Source organism: Rhinolophus sinicus, chromosome 7 (genome assembly GCF_057876585.1).
Source record: "Rhinolophus sinicus isolate RSI-liver-muscle chromosome 7, RSI-T2T, whole genome shotgun sequence".
NCBI lineage: Eukaryota > Metazoa > Chordata > Mammalia > Chiroptera > Rhinolophidae > Rhinolophus > Rhinolophus sinicus.
This window is the reverse complement of record NC_142507.1, coordinates 53,435,162-53,451,509: the sequence shown is the minus strand read 5'-3', so window position 1 is coordinate 53,451,509 and position 16,348 is coordinate 53,435,162. Positions and strand designations below refer to the sequence as shown.

At 48.4% G+C, this 16,348-nt stretch overlaps 1 long non-coding RNA gene across 3 annotated transcripts in view; it reads left to right on the top strand.

The window, feature by feature from the left end:
* LOC109435381 (uncharacterized) overlaps positions 1 to 16,348 on the top strand; it is a 35,378-nt gene that overhangs the window by 2,727 nt on the left and 16,303 nt on the right. For 2 of the 3 annotated variants that reach the window (XR_016021783.1, XR_016021784.1), the window contains exons 3-4: positions 4,962 to 5,047; positions 7,687 to 16,291. This is a non-coding gene — a long non-coding RNA (uncharacterized LOC109435381). Of the gene's footprint in view, positions 1 to 4,961; positions 5,048 to 5,363; positions 5,576 to 6,400; positions 6,559 to 7,686; positions 16,292 to 16,348 lie in introns of all 3 variants that reach the window. The other variant, XR_016021785.1, reaches the window with a different exon arrangement.

The window sequence follows — 16,348 nt, the reverse complement described above, 5'->3', positions numbered from 1 at the left end:
CTGGATGACAGCGTGGGCCCTGCTGCTTCCCTTTGGAAGGTTCCAGACGTCCGCGGGGAAATGCAGACTGTGGTGTAGAAGTCCTGCCATGTTCAGTTAAGGGCAGGGGGAGGTTCAACAGTGTGAGAGCACATCCTTGTCTGTCCTTTCTGAACCCGAGGATGTGTCTTTGGAGGCAGGCGTGTGAGGTGGGCAGTCCTCTGACCCCTAGGCCTACCGTCGTGCCCCCAGACTCTTCTATTCTGCCTCCAACTCAGTATGAAAACGGTTTCTGGGTTGTGGTGAGATTCTGGTGACTGAATCAGTATCAGGAGACCTGGGGTGGAAGCCTGGTCACATCACTCGCTAGGTGTGGGACCACATGTCCTGTCACTGAACTTTTCTGAGCCTATGTCTTTGTGTGTAAATTGGGTTTGATGTGCCTGCGTTTTGTGGATGTTGTGAGGATTATACAATTTTGTTACTTGGGAAAGCTATTGAACAATAGTAGGTGTTGGAGTAAATGTTGGTTGGACTCAAGGAAAGATTGTACAATCCTAGAGTGTAGACATCTGATAGTAGTTTAATGTGGGTCACCACCAGGGGCACACGGCTTGTAAGGGCTGGAATTATAGTCAGAAGGGCCAAGTGATGATGGTGGAATGTCAGGTGTCACTGAGGGGGGTGGGCAAGGGGGGAGTGACCGGAGGCGTCTCCCAGGGGCAGATCTCAGTGGATTAGGGGTCTGGCTAGCCTGTCCCTTTTGTCCTCGTCATATTGTCCTGAGCCATCCATTCAGGACTTAATGCTATTAGTACAATGGTAGCAACTACCATTTGTTGTGCCAAATACTGTTTTAAAGGCTCTCCACGTGGGATTTCATTTAAACCTCACCACCTGTGGTTCTAGTATCACATTTCACAGGTGACAAAAGTGGGGTTTGAGGACCATGCAGAACGCGTCCAGTATCACATGCTCAGAAGTAACTGAGCCCAGATTACAGGTGGGTCTGTCTGACACCAAAGCCCATGCTTTTTGAACTCTGCTGTCCTGTGGGACAGAATGCTGCACCAGGGTCAGCATCCGCAGGTGCTTTCGGAGAGCGGTCTAGTTGTCACACATTGCTCTTGACAGAGACAACACACACACACACATATACACACACACAATTCCCTGCCCTGGTGGAACATTCTAGCACAGCGGGACAGGGACTGACTGGCCTTCATGAACACGCCGGGCAGCATTCCACACTATCTGGTCTCAGCTTCCTAGTCTGCACGAGACACGGCTGGGATGGCTGGCCTCCCAAGTTCCTTCTGGCTTTGGAAGGACGGTGAACTCCATGAGGGAAGGACTGGTGATTCCCGTCTCTGACAGCCTTGCACAGAGATGCTGGTGCCTGATTGGTCCCCTGTCTGCAGGATGCTCTCCCATTGGACCACTGGCATTGGGTTGAGGGACCATGTGGAGAGTTCAGTCCAAGATGACTCTGGGTCCACACACCACTTTGTTGGTTTGGTCCGTCTGCCTTGGTGATCTTCCAGACCGAGATCTCCAAGGAACCCAGAAAACTAAGGACCCCAAGAAGCTGGTTTATTAAGCTTCCGTGATAGAATGGGGGAGACTGTTGTGCCTCCCTTCAGCAGGGGAAGCCCAGGCTTTTGGACCCCACGTCAACCTTGTTTAGGGTTGAATGGAAAGGAGGTTCCCAGCCAAGACAGTGATTCGCTATCCCAGGAAGCGTCTTCCAACATGACGTTGTGTGCTCCCTTTCTGAGCCGCTACATACACTATTAAGGAAAAAGTCATTTTCATGGTGTGTTTCCATCATGGGTTAATGTCTGTCTCCCTTGCTGGACTAAGAACTCCTTGAGGGTAGAACAGAAATGTACCAATCATTCCAGTAGTTGGTCCAGGGCTTGTCATGTAGTGGTGCCCGCTAAGTGTGGGTCCAACAAAACTGAGGGGCACAGCATAACCAGGGGGACTGTACCCACTTGTGGCCCTAGGAGGATGTTATTTCACTGGAGGATGAGCCTGCCCTGGTGAGTCGGTCACCTCTGCCGGGAAGCCCTTAGTGGCGCCTACCACCATTGTCACCACCAAGCTTAAGACTTGGCTACATACAGGACATAGGGGTGCCACACTACACCCCGAGCCTTGCTTCAGCATAGCACCTGGTCTTGGAAACCTGGGGAAGTCACCAGGAAGAGGTGACAGCAGGGTGATGTTAATTGCTGCTCACTGTGCCTAATCCCCCAGTGACTCAAATATGAGACAGGAGATGCTGCAGCCAAACTCTTGGCTGATGGACATGGAATTAGCCTGGTTCAAGTCCAAATTATTTGTTGTCTTTGCTGGAACGAGTGTGAGAAATGCCACTGAGTTCCAGAGATGCCTCGGCTGTTGTGTTTACGCTGTTTGGACAGGCGATTACAGGCGCAGCAATTTGTTTTTCTTTAAAATAAATTGTTTTCTGATTCCTGAGCCTAATTGCTCACCTCGCTATCTGTGGCAGAACAGGGTGAGTGTCTGTCAGCAGGGCTCAGTGTCTGTGGGGGTGTTGGGCCAGGTGTGGCCAGTGGGCCCTTCTGCCCCCGCTGGAATGTGGCCTCACACTCCTGCTAGGTGACCTCTCCACAGGGGAGATGGGAACTAGTAGGGCCAGGTCCGACAGGTGTGGTCAAGGCTTGTCCAGGGTGGGCTAAGAGAGCCTGCCTTGGCGGACTTCCTTTGCTCTCTACCCTCTTCTTCCTCTCAAATGCATGAAAGGAAATTGCCATCGTGGACAAACCCAAAGTGGAGGAGACACGGAAGGCTGAGCTCTAGAACAAACTGTGGTGGCTGGGAAGGAGCAAGTAAGGCCCTGTAGACCACCCAACCTGGGAAGTACCATCCTATTGGCTGCTCTCGTTCTAGTCCACGTACCCTTTTCTCCAGGTGTCCTTCTAGGCACTGTCTCCTCACCCACCCTTGTCCTGTCAAATGGCAGCAGCAAAAAGGGGGGAGGGGCTTTAGTCTCAGTAGCCAGGTAGCCCTGGAGTTTTCTGCTTTGTGCCTAGTTTGACTTCAGCACCTCTGTTTTCTTCATCCCCAACGCCATTGCCACCATGTCTGTGTTGCCATTAATTTCTACACTCATCAAATGCCGACACTGTATGTTACCATCTGCTACCACGGCGTCATCATTACCCATCCTGACCACCACTGCCACCTGTGCTCATCGTCACCATCGCTACTCCCGTCTCCACCAGCTTCATCGCCTCCATCACCGTCACTCCTACCACCATCACCACCACAATTACAAGTACTACCACGGCTACCTGCACTAATTCTTCCCATTGCCGCCACCTCCATCATTCCCACCCCACTGCCACCGCCGCCGCCAGCCCCGCTGCCAGCTCCGCCATCGCATCCACCGTCTTCAACACTCCCAGCATCATCACCAGCATCACCTCCACCACCATCACTGACCGTCTCCACCATTATTACCACCACCACCGTCACCGCCATGATTCTCACTCTCCCCACCACCGTGGCCACGACTAGAGAAGTGCCATGGAGAAGACAAGATTTAGGAGTTGATGCATAGTCGTCTTCCCATGATGAAAAGACTGGCAGAACAGTTCCAGTTACTTACTGTGGGTACAGAAGTTAGAGTTAGAAGAATGGATGGAAGTGACAAGGAGTTATAACGACATTTGGGCAAAGTGTAAACGATGTTTTCATAGAGCTGGGGGAGGAAAGAGGGGTGAGATGTTTGATGATAAAAGTTGAGTAATTTGGAGCAAGCTGCATTTGTTTGCCGAGGTGACAACCCGCTGGGTGGTCCAGTACGTAGGTGGTCTTCTGGTCCAGTCGTTCGCTGATGCTGGGGTCCCCTCTCTACACTCCCTTGACAGTGGCATGTAAGCTACATAATGCTTTTCGTACTCGGAAACTCATTTAATCCTGAAGTAGCTAGTTCCTTCTGGCTATTTTTATTTTGTAAGTTTCTAATCCTTCTATAATACAGGAATACATTCTCTTACAAATTTTAGACACTTCAGATCAGGGTGAAATCCTTTCTGGTCACCATTCCTGATCCTTGTTCCTATATCTTTGTTGCCTTTGCGCAGGCAACCAGTGTTGTAATTTGGTATGATTTTTTAATAGATCACTTTCTTGCCTTTACGTACATATTTGGAAACAATATAGTGTTGTATTGTGTGTATATTTTACACAAATAGCATGCTTTATGTGTCTTTCTGCCCCTTGCTTTTTGTTTTTGTTTTTAACTCAACAATAAATTAGTGGAATGGTGAAGAGGATGGACTCTGGAGCCACTGCCTGGATTCAGGTCACAGCTTCGTCACTTGTTATTTGCGTGATCTAAATTATTACACATTAGCCTCAGTTTCCTCCTCTGTTTAGTGGGAGTATAGTCTACCTACATCCATAGGGCTCTGGTGAGGATTAAAGGAATTGACTCATGTAAGCGCTTAGAACAGTGACTCAGTACTCTGTGGACAGTCATATTATATTATTGCTGTCATTATTCCTTAGTAATTTATAGGTTGGATCTACCACAGTCTAGTTAGCCATTCCTAAATTGACGAGCATGTCGCTTGTTCCGACTGTCACTGTTGCAAACAAGCCTTTCGCACATATTTTTACCTATGCCTCCTTCTGCACCTGAATGGTAGTTTCTCAGAGGCAGAGAAGAAGTAAAATGGCTGCATCCTGTCACTTTAAATGCTGTATTAGGAAAACATAGTTATAATGAGTAAATCTCTGTCTCCTCTTCCTTCCACCTGTTGGTTTTAGTTCCAGTCCCGTGGGCAGTTTGAGCTACATAGCAGCTCTGAGGTAGTAGAACCCAGTGGCCAGGACTAATAAATAACCTCAGGTTCAGACTCACTTTGGGGATGGGGGGCAGGTCACATTTTGGGAGGCTTGCTAAACATCAATATATAACAACTCGTTTAATCGTTATGTTATAGGTACCTCAACTGTCCCCGTTTTACTCAGGAGGAAATGGAGACAAAAAGAAGCCATGTAATTACTGAGGGGCGCACAACTCTAAGAGGTAGATTTTTTTTACACAGGTGTGAATGCCGAGTCAGTTACTTCATGTGTCCTCTTAGTGTTCTAACCAGCAGGTGTAAAACAGCCAATAAATGCTAGCACTATTCTAGGGCTGATGGGTGATTGTTAGGCCCAGAGAATTATTAACACCGTTCCCAGATTGCGATGGAGCTCCTCTCCGGGGCATTCATTTTGTGTCTCTCCATAAAGTGACAATGAAACTGTGGTTTCAAGCCTCGGGTTGACAGATAAGATAAATGCAAACATACTTAAGTGTAAATGTGAATGCATATGAATTCCCGTTTGTGATTGAGCAGACCCTGATGGAGGAGTGAAGCTACGCTGGCTGCCCACCAAAGAGACTGATGGGGGTGTCTGTACCTGGCACCTGAGGAGAAGAGGTCTTAGCTTGAGATGCTGGAGTATTGGAGGTGGACTGGAAAGGCATTTCCTTCTGACCCAGAAAATTGTGCTGGAGCCATAAGGAAATGGCACTCATTGAACATTTACTCCGGGACAGAAGCTGCAGGTACCAAGATGAAGCAGGCACAGCCCCCGCCTCCCAGGAGCTCGCTCACATTACAGATGGAGTGTGGACAAGTACATGCATGATGGCACGACAGGGTCATCCACGAGGACACACTCTAGAGAGAAATACGAAGTGTCGTGGGGGCTCCTAGACCTAGCGTCCTTCAGAATATGTCAGAGGGACCAAGAGAGCGGGGAGGAATTCGAGGCAGAGGGAAGAGCCCCTGTGAAGGTGTGTGTGTATCACAGCAGGGCTCGTGCAGGCCGTTGCAGGGTGCATGCCTGGGTGGAGGCGCGAGGCACGTCACCTCATGGAGGGGGTGGAAAGCCAGGTTAAGGAGTCCTGCTGAGGAGGAGGGACATGGGGAGGCCCAGAGAGCCCACGTGTCTCCAGGCAGCGCCCTGTCCCCAAGGCAGAGGCAGCGGGGTGAACCTCCAGGGTTTGCAGGGAGATGAAGGGCAGGTGGCTTTCATCCAAGGGAAAGGCTAGATGGGCACAAATCCGTCACTTCTTCTGGAAAAACTGCTCGCAGGATGTGCCTGAGCCCGCCGATGACATGCAGAAGGGAGGTTGGGCAACCTGGGCCCCTCAGGTACTGCCTTCTGCAAGGTTTCGATGACAAGAAAAGAGGGATTTCTTCACTGCTCAGCTGTGCGAATCACTGGGTGGAGGGGGCTATGGTGAAATGGGGGACAGCCTCACCCTACCCTGCAAGGCTCCTGGGTCTCAGGAATGCTGCAGGCAGCCATGCCTCTGAGTTTAGGAAAGGGGGATGCCTTCCACATTTTCTTCGGTTCCTCACATACCTTCATTTACCTCATACAGTGTGTCAGCTGCCTCGATGAGCCCTTTACAACCAGGACCTGATTTTATCTCCACAATCATCCTGATATCTCCATTCGACAGATCACAATATGTGATGCACGGTGCCATGAATGTCCATTTGATGCCACATCCATTGCCGTTCAATTGCAAATAGACAGGTGCTATTCTGGATGCTGGGGACCCAGCAGAGACCATGGTCACAAGGACCTAGTGACAGAGGCACCTGGCAGGCTGCTCCTAGGATCTACCAAGATAATGGGCATGAATGTGTTTGATAGACCAGAACGTGCCGCATGTATCATGGGCCACCCCGGCAGGGAGAAGTGCTCAGCCCACTGCGAACATGGGATAACCTTGGCCCGTGTGGACCAGAAAGCTCAGAAGACCTGGCACTTGTGACTGCCCTCCCACAGGTGGCTGGGTGGCTTGATCCAGGTGACTGGAGGTCTTGGCCTTCGAGGTCCTAGGGGTCAGACAGAGCACTATATTGGTTGCCCACTTGTCACAGCTGTGGGGTGGCCCTTTTCCCTCCCCCCCTCCACTCCCCACATTCCAGTTCCTTCCACAGCGCCCACCCCAGGGCTAGGAAGATGCTTAGCAGAGGAAGGCCAGGTGTGAGGCTGGAGACTGCTCCCATCCTCTTGGTCTTGGGTCCCTGTTTGCCTGGACTTGTGCTTGAAGGTCTGAGAAGCAGCAGCCCATGGAGAAAGCTGGGGGCTTCAAGACCTAAGCTGGAACTCACCGAGCTGTCTGGTCCCTCTAATGCTTTATTGTATTATGTTTTTTTGCCTGTTTATGAATATACCATCCTCAACCCCGTAGCAAAGAGTACCGGTGTTACAAGGAACCCTTTGAACATCAGAACCAAGGAAAGCAAGACAGATCAGATCTAGGAATCCAAAGGAACAGTTTTTCTTTATCATTTTAAAACAACAAGCAAAGGATGTAACCCATTACAAAAGCGATGCGTGCTTACGTAGGACGTTTGTACAATACAGAAAACATCAATAATAACAGAAAAATAATCTTAGGGCTAAATTACACTGGTGTTTAGAACATGCAATTCCATATTTATTCTTTTAAAGTTTCATTTAATAATAAGATCATTTTTCTCTCCCACGTTTTAATGACTGAATACTATCCCATTGTATGAATATACCTCAATTTATTTAATCATTTCTCTACTGTTGATAATGACATTATTGCGTTTCCTTGCTTTTATACAATTGTTGCCATAAACAGCATCGGACACCCAAGTCCTTAAACATTGCCAATTGTTTTCTTAGGTAAATTCCCAGAAGCAGGATCCCCAGGTCACATCACGTCCTGCGTACAGACAAGGAAGGCTCTGGAGCCAGGACTGCGGACTGACACTCTGCCACCTGCCAGGCGAATGGCTTTGGAAGAGGTCAGAGGACCATGGTTTCCTCCCTGATGAGTGTGTGTAATAACAGTGCCTCCTGTACCGAGTTGCTAAGTGACCTGTGTGGCTTAACACAGGATAAACCCTTAGCTCATGTCCTGGCCCACAATGAGCACAAACTTGGCTATTATTGTTATTATTAATATTTCGTTATTGTTGCCAACTTGTCCTCCTGCAGGAGTGTCCCAATTTAAACTCCCACGGGCATTGTGTGAGAGCATTTGTTTCCACACACTTTTGTCAACACTGGGTATTATCATTCCTCATTATTTCATTGTTTGCCGGTTTGATAGGCAAACCTGTTGCTTCCATTTTACTGCTTTGATTACTAGTAATAAGCGTTTTTTTGGATGACTTTATTGGTGTTTATTTATTCATTAGTGAAATTCCTGTTCATGATTTTTTTCTCCTGTTTTGGGCAGGCACAAAAACCACAACCTTTTTCAGATGGATTTCTGGAATATACTAAGGTCTTGTGCTATTTGATTTTGCCTCTTTTTGTGGACGTAGAAATTGTGTTTTTCCTTGTTGTTCTTGCCTGTGCAATACACTGAAAAGCCTACTCTGCCCATATTTTTCCAGTTGTTAGTGTTTTATAATTTTTTTACTTTTACCTTTTGAATTCAAATGAAATTAATTTGGAATTTTAATAGTTAATTTCCCCACTTTTCGGTTTAATTTTTTATCAATGACTTATGATAGACTAAAGGATTTATTTCTGGCTGTCTCCTCGGTTCCATTCATCTCTTTGTCTTTTTCTATGCTTGCATTTCAATTGTTTTTTGTAGCTTTATAAAATCCTTTAATATCTGTTGATAGAAGTCCACTTTCACTAATTTTGGGGGGAAATATTTTCTTGGCTGTTATCATCTGATTATTTCTATAAATAAACTCTGGACTAACTTTGTGACTTCTAAGAAGAATACTGATTTTGATTAGAATTGCATTAATTTTATAAATTTGGGGAGAACTGGTATTTTTTACTGCTCTTGCACTTGCCTACTTAAAAACATGGAAGTTATTTCTTATTTAATCAAGCTTTTTAAAAGTAAACTTTTAATTTTAGCATAGTCTAAGACTTACAGAAAAGTTGCAAAGCTAGAACAGCGTTCCTGTGGCTCTAGCACCCAGTTTTTCCTACTGTTCACATCTTACATTATTGTAGTACATTTGTCACCACTAATAAACCGATATTGACCTATGTTATTATTAACCAAAGTCCATACTTCATTTGGATTTAATTTGTTTTCTCCTGATGGCCTTTTTCTGTCCCAGCGTCCCACTCAGAATCCCACATTAGCTGCCATGTCTCTGTCGGCTTCTCGAACAGTTTCTCAGAATTCCTTGTTTATGATGATCCCGACCGTTTTGAGGAGCGCTGCTCAGGTATTTTTAGAACGTTCCTCAATTTGGCTTGGCCTGATGTTTTTTCATCTTTATTTTCACAAGCTGTGAAAACAGATTAGAACAGACATCGTTTCTTTAGGTCATGGTAGCTAGAGTCCAAAGGATATCAGAGTAAGTTACAGAGCTGTCGTCATCCATAAGGGAGACTTTTTTCCAAAAGAAACGTCTATCGTTGGGACCTTACAGTGGGTGACACGGAGCGTCCAGTCTCCATCAAGGGTGTGGTAACATACAAAACTAGTTTCTCATGTTTTTAAGACTTTTGGTTAAGACTTGTATGAAATCCCAGGTCAGCGCGTGGAGTTTTGGTCCAAACAAGGTCATTTTTTGAGCAGCCAGGTTAACACATTTTGCATGTTTGACTTCTGCTTGTCTATCTCGTCCCCAGAGAGAACCTTGGGGAGAGGTATGGTTACATAGCAACTCCCTCCGACGTCCTTTGCAGGGCCAAGGACTATCACTATTAGTTTCTTGGTTGAGTCTTCTCCTGAATTCTGGACCCCTGAAGTTAGAAGGTACGAGCTCAGAGCCTGAAGTACTGGTGAGTGTATTTGCATAGGATTTGGAAAGCAGATGAGCAGGGAGCAGGCTTGATAACCTACTACAAAAATAGAGATGTCAGTCCAGGGCTTGAACCCACATGGAAGGCTGCCTGCCACTTTACAGAGCCAAGCTTTTGGGGCCACCTGCAGGTACAGCTTGGGCACAGCCCTAACCCTCACGGAGGCCCTTGACTGAGCCCCTGGTCTTCCGTTCCACAGTGTAAGCAGAATTATTTTGTCTTAAAAACAAAAGGTTTGATTACAGAACTACCTTAGCAAGGGTCCCCTGGTCATCATGTGACTGGCTTCTCTCAGGACCCCTCTGTTATTTTTTTTTTTTTACTTTAACTTTTTAAAATTTTTATACTTCACGTTGCTTTTCTCTTACATGAAGAACTTAGTCGCTACCAACATTAACACGTCACTTATTTGCTTTATTTTGCAATATATGTTAGATTCAAAATAAAACTATCAGTACAATAACTTGCTTTAAAGTCTTGAATTAAATTTGAGATTTCTTTTGTCTTGAGAACATATCCCATGAGGCCTGTTAAAATATTTCAAATGCTTCTAAAGCATTTGAAATAATTGTTTTCTTGGTGTGTTTGTTACCAATTTGATATTATAATTACATTTATTTGTTTTCAATTTTAGGAACTCGCTTTTTGAATACTAAAATATTTATTTCTCAAAAAACCAAAATTAGGGCCAGCCCGGTGGCTCAGGCAGTTAGAGCTCCATGCTCCTAACTCCGAAGGCTGCCGGTTCGATTCCCACATGGGCCAGTGGGCTCTCAACCACTAGGTTGCCAGTTCAACTCCCGCAAGGGATGGTGGGCTGTGCCCCCTGCAGCTAGAAAATGGCAACTGGACCTGGAACTGAGCTGCGCCCTCCACAACTAAGACTGAAAGGACAACAACTTGACTTGGGAAAAAAAAAAAGTCCTAGAAGTACACACTGTTCCCCAGTGAAGTCCTGTTCCCCTTCCCCAATAAAATCTTAAAAAACAAACAAACAACAACAACAACAAAGAAACCACCAAAATTATATAAAAATGAACATGAGTTTTGATTCCATCTCTGTCTCCTCCATCTCGTAATTTTTAAAAATGTTTCTGTTCTTCCACTTTTTCATCTTCCTCCTCCCTCCTTTGCCTTTCTGAACTAGTCGGACCTAAAGCTCTCAAGCAGGTCAGAGTAAAGCAGGTGGTGAGAGCGGAGGGGAGGGAGTGCTGTGGTCGGACTCCTCTGTTTTGAATTGGCTGCAAAATCATCTCCCATCCCCATCCCCCTTGCCAGTCACTTCCAGGACACGGTAGAAGTTCGCTTCATGGAATTACTGAGTCAATGGGATTTTGGAGAAAACTTGCCAAAGATGAGTGTTTTCAGTGCTGATCATTTAATCGTTGATCCATAGTCTCTGGTAGTAACTAAATTCTAGGACCTTCTCCCTTGGTCCCTGGAGGCCTTCCCTGCATCGTGTCACAGTATGGAGCGGCATCACCCATCTTCCAATTCCGCATGGCCTGAAGGCATGAATTCATCACCCCGGTGAGTGTGACTGCATTGTTAGTGTAATAATGAAGGGGGTGCGAAAACACCGCGATTTGCACACCTGGATACATCCTCCACCTGAAATGTTGCACTTACATTGAGATTTGAACTTGTTGCCCGTCATTAAGGACTCACCACTTCCCTTACACTTTTTTGGTGCCTGAGCTCACGGTTGGTTTTCACCAGTAGAGACTGAGTTACATTTGTGTTTTTTTATATTTGTGCTTGGGCTTGGAGTCACGGTACAGATTCTTTGATGTTCAGGACTGGATGAGTCGGACAAAAGCTTTGTGGGCGCATATTTCAGTACCTTTGTTACCTTTGGGTTCCTAGGCTCTCTGTGTGATAGGCCAGACGCTCAGACAGTTTTACGCTCAAGCTCGAGGGAGACAGTGCAGAAGGGAGATGGGCTCCAGCTAGCTGCCCCTAGGGAGCTGCTGGGGCATTATGTAGGGCAGAGTGAGGGAGGGCTCCACGTCAGCTGGGGTGCCCTCTCCTTTCTTCCTGCTTACGGCGACGCGAGGTCCTGGCACATGCCTGGTAGGCCCAAGAAGGCGGTGCTACTCAGTACGGCCGCTAGGAAGGTCCACCGCGGTCAATTCTGGCTTGTGTGCACATGGGAATGGTGGGGGTCGATGGCCTTGGGGAAGTTTTGAGGTTGGAAAATTGCTTATCTTCCAAAAGCAGCTGAGCTGGGTGGTGCCAGGTATGGTGGTTAAGTGGAGCCGAGCCCCCGCCCTATTCTGTTTCTTCTTCTTCACCAGGACACCAAGAACTCGTGATTTCCACATAAGTCGTACGTACCACGAATTGGAGGTCAAGCTGAAGCTAGGGTCCCACATCCAGTTTTCTTTTGTGAATTCACTTCCTTACCCACCGGGGCAGAGTTGCCCACTCCCTCCTGTTGCCACCTTTTCACGCTAGATGTTTTTCTAACGTCATATTTCTTTGATTATATTGCAAGTTTTTTTCTGTTTCTGTGTTTGCCTCTCTTAGTGGACGATGAGCCCCTTAGGGCAGCGACTTTGTCGTCTTCTTTTCTGAATTGCTAGGGCCAAGTTCAATGGCAGGCCCAGCAGGCATCCATTAGATGTGTATAGAATGAATGAACAGACCAATGGACATGGCATGCCAGTTTCATCAGTAATCTGCGTTCATATTCAGCTGCCAAGCATTCTTTATACCCAGAGTTTGCCACCAGGCGGCAGTGTGGAGCTCGTGGCCGGACCTTCCTCTCTTGGGACCTCATACCTGGGAGCTCTGGCCGGTCCCCTGTTGTTTCATAGGTGTATGAGTGATGTCCCCCTCCAGGGTCCCTCCCGACTCCTGCTTAGAGCCAGTGGATGTCAGAGGTAGAAGGGACCTAAATGAGCATCTAGTACAATCCCATCCTTTCACAGACAAGGGGGCCGAATGGGCTCCACGTTCCCGGTTCCTGTACCGACCTCAACACTGGAGCCCACAGGGCAGGTGGGTGGGACTGAAGATTTGCTTTCATGGGAAGCTGAACCTGAGTGACCCTTTTACACGGTCTGAGGCCACGGCTGGAACAGTCGCTGACTCCCACCCTCTTTTGGCTTTGGCAGTCTCGGGGGCTAATGGGCATCAGGGTGGATTTGTCACCTGGATATTTTAGTGGCAGCAACGACAATTATCAGCGGGCCCTCCTCCTCCCTGCCTCACGTCCGGCCCCTCCTCACCGCCTGCCAAAAAAACACCTTGCACAACTGTCCTCTTTTTTCAAATGCATGTGGGGCAACGTTTTCCATGAGTCAGCCTCACTGAGTGGTGTCATCACTCAAGAGGATGTGGCCTTAAGAGTGTCACCTGGGGTCTGGAGAGCTGGGGCGGGGGTGGGGAACTGGAACGTGGTGGCCCCGATGAGAGCTTTACCGGGAGCCTGTGAACAGGGCACAGGCCCACATTCTTGGAAGTCTGGCACTGTCCCCAGTGCGTGACCCCTGCCCCACTGCTGACACCAACATTCTTGCGTTTAAAACTGGGTCGCGGCAAGTGTGGGTGATGGTGTTGGTGGCAGGTATATTAAGCTGCGATGATACAAGAACTGGGAGGGTCAGAATCGACCTCTGAACCCCAGGCTGCGTTGGACATCAGTGGAGTATTCAATACGTGGATGGAAAAACACTTCCTGTTTTGGACAGGGCTCTTTACATGTGAATAAGGAGATTGTCAGGTGTCTTTCATTTGTTTGTTTTGCATGTGGAGTTTTGATAACATACCTTCTTCATGACCAGTGTGGAAAGGCTGAGGATAAGGGGGTGTGAGGTGGGTACTCTCAAACTTTGCAGGAACGCTAGGTGTGGGGTCTTCTGAGGCCCGGGGTTTGTCCTTGCCTCTCAAATTGGCGGGGGGGGGGGGGCATTTTGGGCCAGGACTGTGTCTCTCCACTTGCTCTGGAGGCCCCATCTTCAAACCGGGGTTCCGTGATGGTCAGGGCTGGGTCATCACACAGGATGAGTCCTCCAATCAGATGAAATGTGTGGCCCCTCAGGCTTTAGACCAAGGACCCTGTGACAGAAATGGTGGCAGTGCCTAACCAGAGGGCAGAGCTGTCACTCCCTCTGCCTCCGTGGCCAGCACCACCTGTGGGTCAGGCTCAGGCAGTAGGCAACGGGCAAGGGGCCAGGCATGGTCCCAGCACCCAGGGCCGTCTGCACCTCGGGGGAGGGCCAGCTGTGTGTGTGTGGCACATGGTGAGAGGGGGTGCAGTGTGCAAACCTCATACACGTGTGAGGCTCTGGAGGGTGAGGAGAAGGGGGCCCCCTGTTCCAGGAGGACAGAGTGAGTGGTGGTGGAGGGTGGGTTTGGGCTGGGTGAGCTCCACGTGCAGCCCCATGCGGAAGCCGGTGGGCCTGATGCTCGGTTGTCACTGGGCCCTGATCCAGCGTCGGGTGTTGAAGGCTCAGGCGGGGCTGCCTGGTAACTGGGGCACAGCGTTCATGCGAGTTCCAGCTCCGCCCTTGGAAGCCCTATAAATGGGAGTTTCGTGGTGGCTTCTCCCCTGGTTTGGGAAGCGGCTGCTCAGCAGTGCTCCTGCCCTCTAGCCTGCCCTCTCCAGACACCTGCCGCCAGATGTCTTTCATTGAGGCCGCTTCGGACCCCGGGTGGCTCTGGTCTGGGAGTTTCTTTGAACAGCAAACCAGTCCAGTTGAATCCAGAGACCCCGTATTTAAAGCCACTGTGTGCCAGGTCTCATGCAGACCTTGGGGTGGAGGGGAGAGGACAGGCCCTGCTCTCTGGGGGCTCCCAGCCCAGTGGGGGCACTGCCATGCCAACAGCACCTTGCGGCCAGACCTATTTGTTAAGTCCTCCAGTCTCAGGTTCCCCTCCTGTCCTTCTGTCCCTCAGCCCCCTACCCCCCCACTCTATCCTGTGCCACCACGCAGACAACTCTGTCAAGGGACCAGCAACCTCCATGTTTCTTGAGATGTTGATGGGGTTAGACTCAGTGGTTCTCCTTGCTTTCTTGACTCCTCTCTTCCGTCTCTCCAGACCCCCCATCTTTCTTCCCTGGATGCGCTTACTGGCTGGCCGAGCTGGCTCCCCCTCCACCATCCAGCCTCGGGATCCTGCACTGATCCTGCCCCGAGGGCCACTTCTCTCCTTGGGTGATCTCTGTCTGCCACTGCCACGTCTTAAATTCCTTTTATGTGTTGATTACTCTCATGTTTATATTTCTGAGCTCCAGCTTCCATATCCAAATGTGCTGTGGTCTTCACCTCTCTGTTAGTGCTCCACCACCCCCCACCCCCCAAGCCAGAGACTTGGGGGCGTTAATGCCATTTTCCCTCTCCTTCACACCACACATTGAATCCACCTGTTGATCCTGTTCATGTTTCCTGCAAAGCACTTCTCAGACCATCTTCTCTCTGTGTCCGCATGGCCATCTGTCATCTTTACCCACAACTACAGTAACATGTCCTTTCCTGCTGGGTGTATCATCCATCCTTCATCCACTTTGCAGATGGAGTCACCTTTTAAAGCCTTGAATCAAATCACATCTCTTCTCTGCTTAAAATCCTTCAGGGTCCTCTCATTTCACTTGGAATAAGACCCTAACATCATACACATGTTTTCTGAGGTCCTGCTGGGATACAGGGTCAGGGAGGTATGTCTTTTTTCCTATAAACACACACACACACGTGTGTGCATAGCCCCTTGGCCTGATGTCCCCACGCTAAGGTAACCTTATTGTCAGGGGCCTGGCACACCCAGTACCCGGGATAGAGCCTGGCCTGTCATGGGTGTTCAAAAATATTTGTCGAATGATAGATTCGTGAAGGAGGTTTAGTTGATATCAGACTGAGCTTTACTGCATGGAAAACAATCATGAATGTCAGCACCAGTGTTGGAAGGTAATATGGAAATCATCTGTTTTAAATACACTACAAAATCTGGAGCCAGACGCCTCTATCATCTGTGAGAGCCTGAGTAAGTTGTTTATCTTCTTTGAGCCTCCGTTTCTTGTCTATAAAACAGTGATAACAGGACAACCTACTTCTGGTTGCTCTAAGGATTATAATAGTTACTGTTCAGGACGTGCTTGGAAAATATCTGCCCCGTACTAGTTGCCATTATTGTTATTATTGTTGATTATTATGACCTGCACTCTTCCCGGGTGCAGGAATGACTGCAGCATTCCTGGCAGGTGCTTCTGTAGTCCTCGTGGTGGGGAATGCTCTCCCTGACACCTTCAGCTGCTTCTAACAAAATTCCAAGCTATTTGTCGTAGGGTTGGCCCCCTTCATTAGCATGGAACTCTATGTTAATAGTAACTCCATGCTAATGGTAATTAAAGGATGATTCTGGGACCCAATTCCAATGTGTGTGTGGGGGTTCTCTCATGCTCACAGGCAATCCTCGGACACCCGCAGGGCGCCCTCACACCGCAACTCAGTTCTGACGCTTCCACCCAGAGATAGCATCAGATGGCACAGGTTAAGGGGTCAGTCCCACAAGATTCCCCCCCTACCTTACCTCCCCAAAATACACATATTTCAGA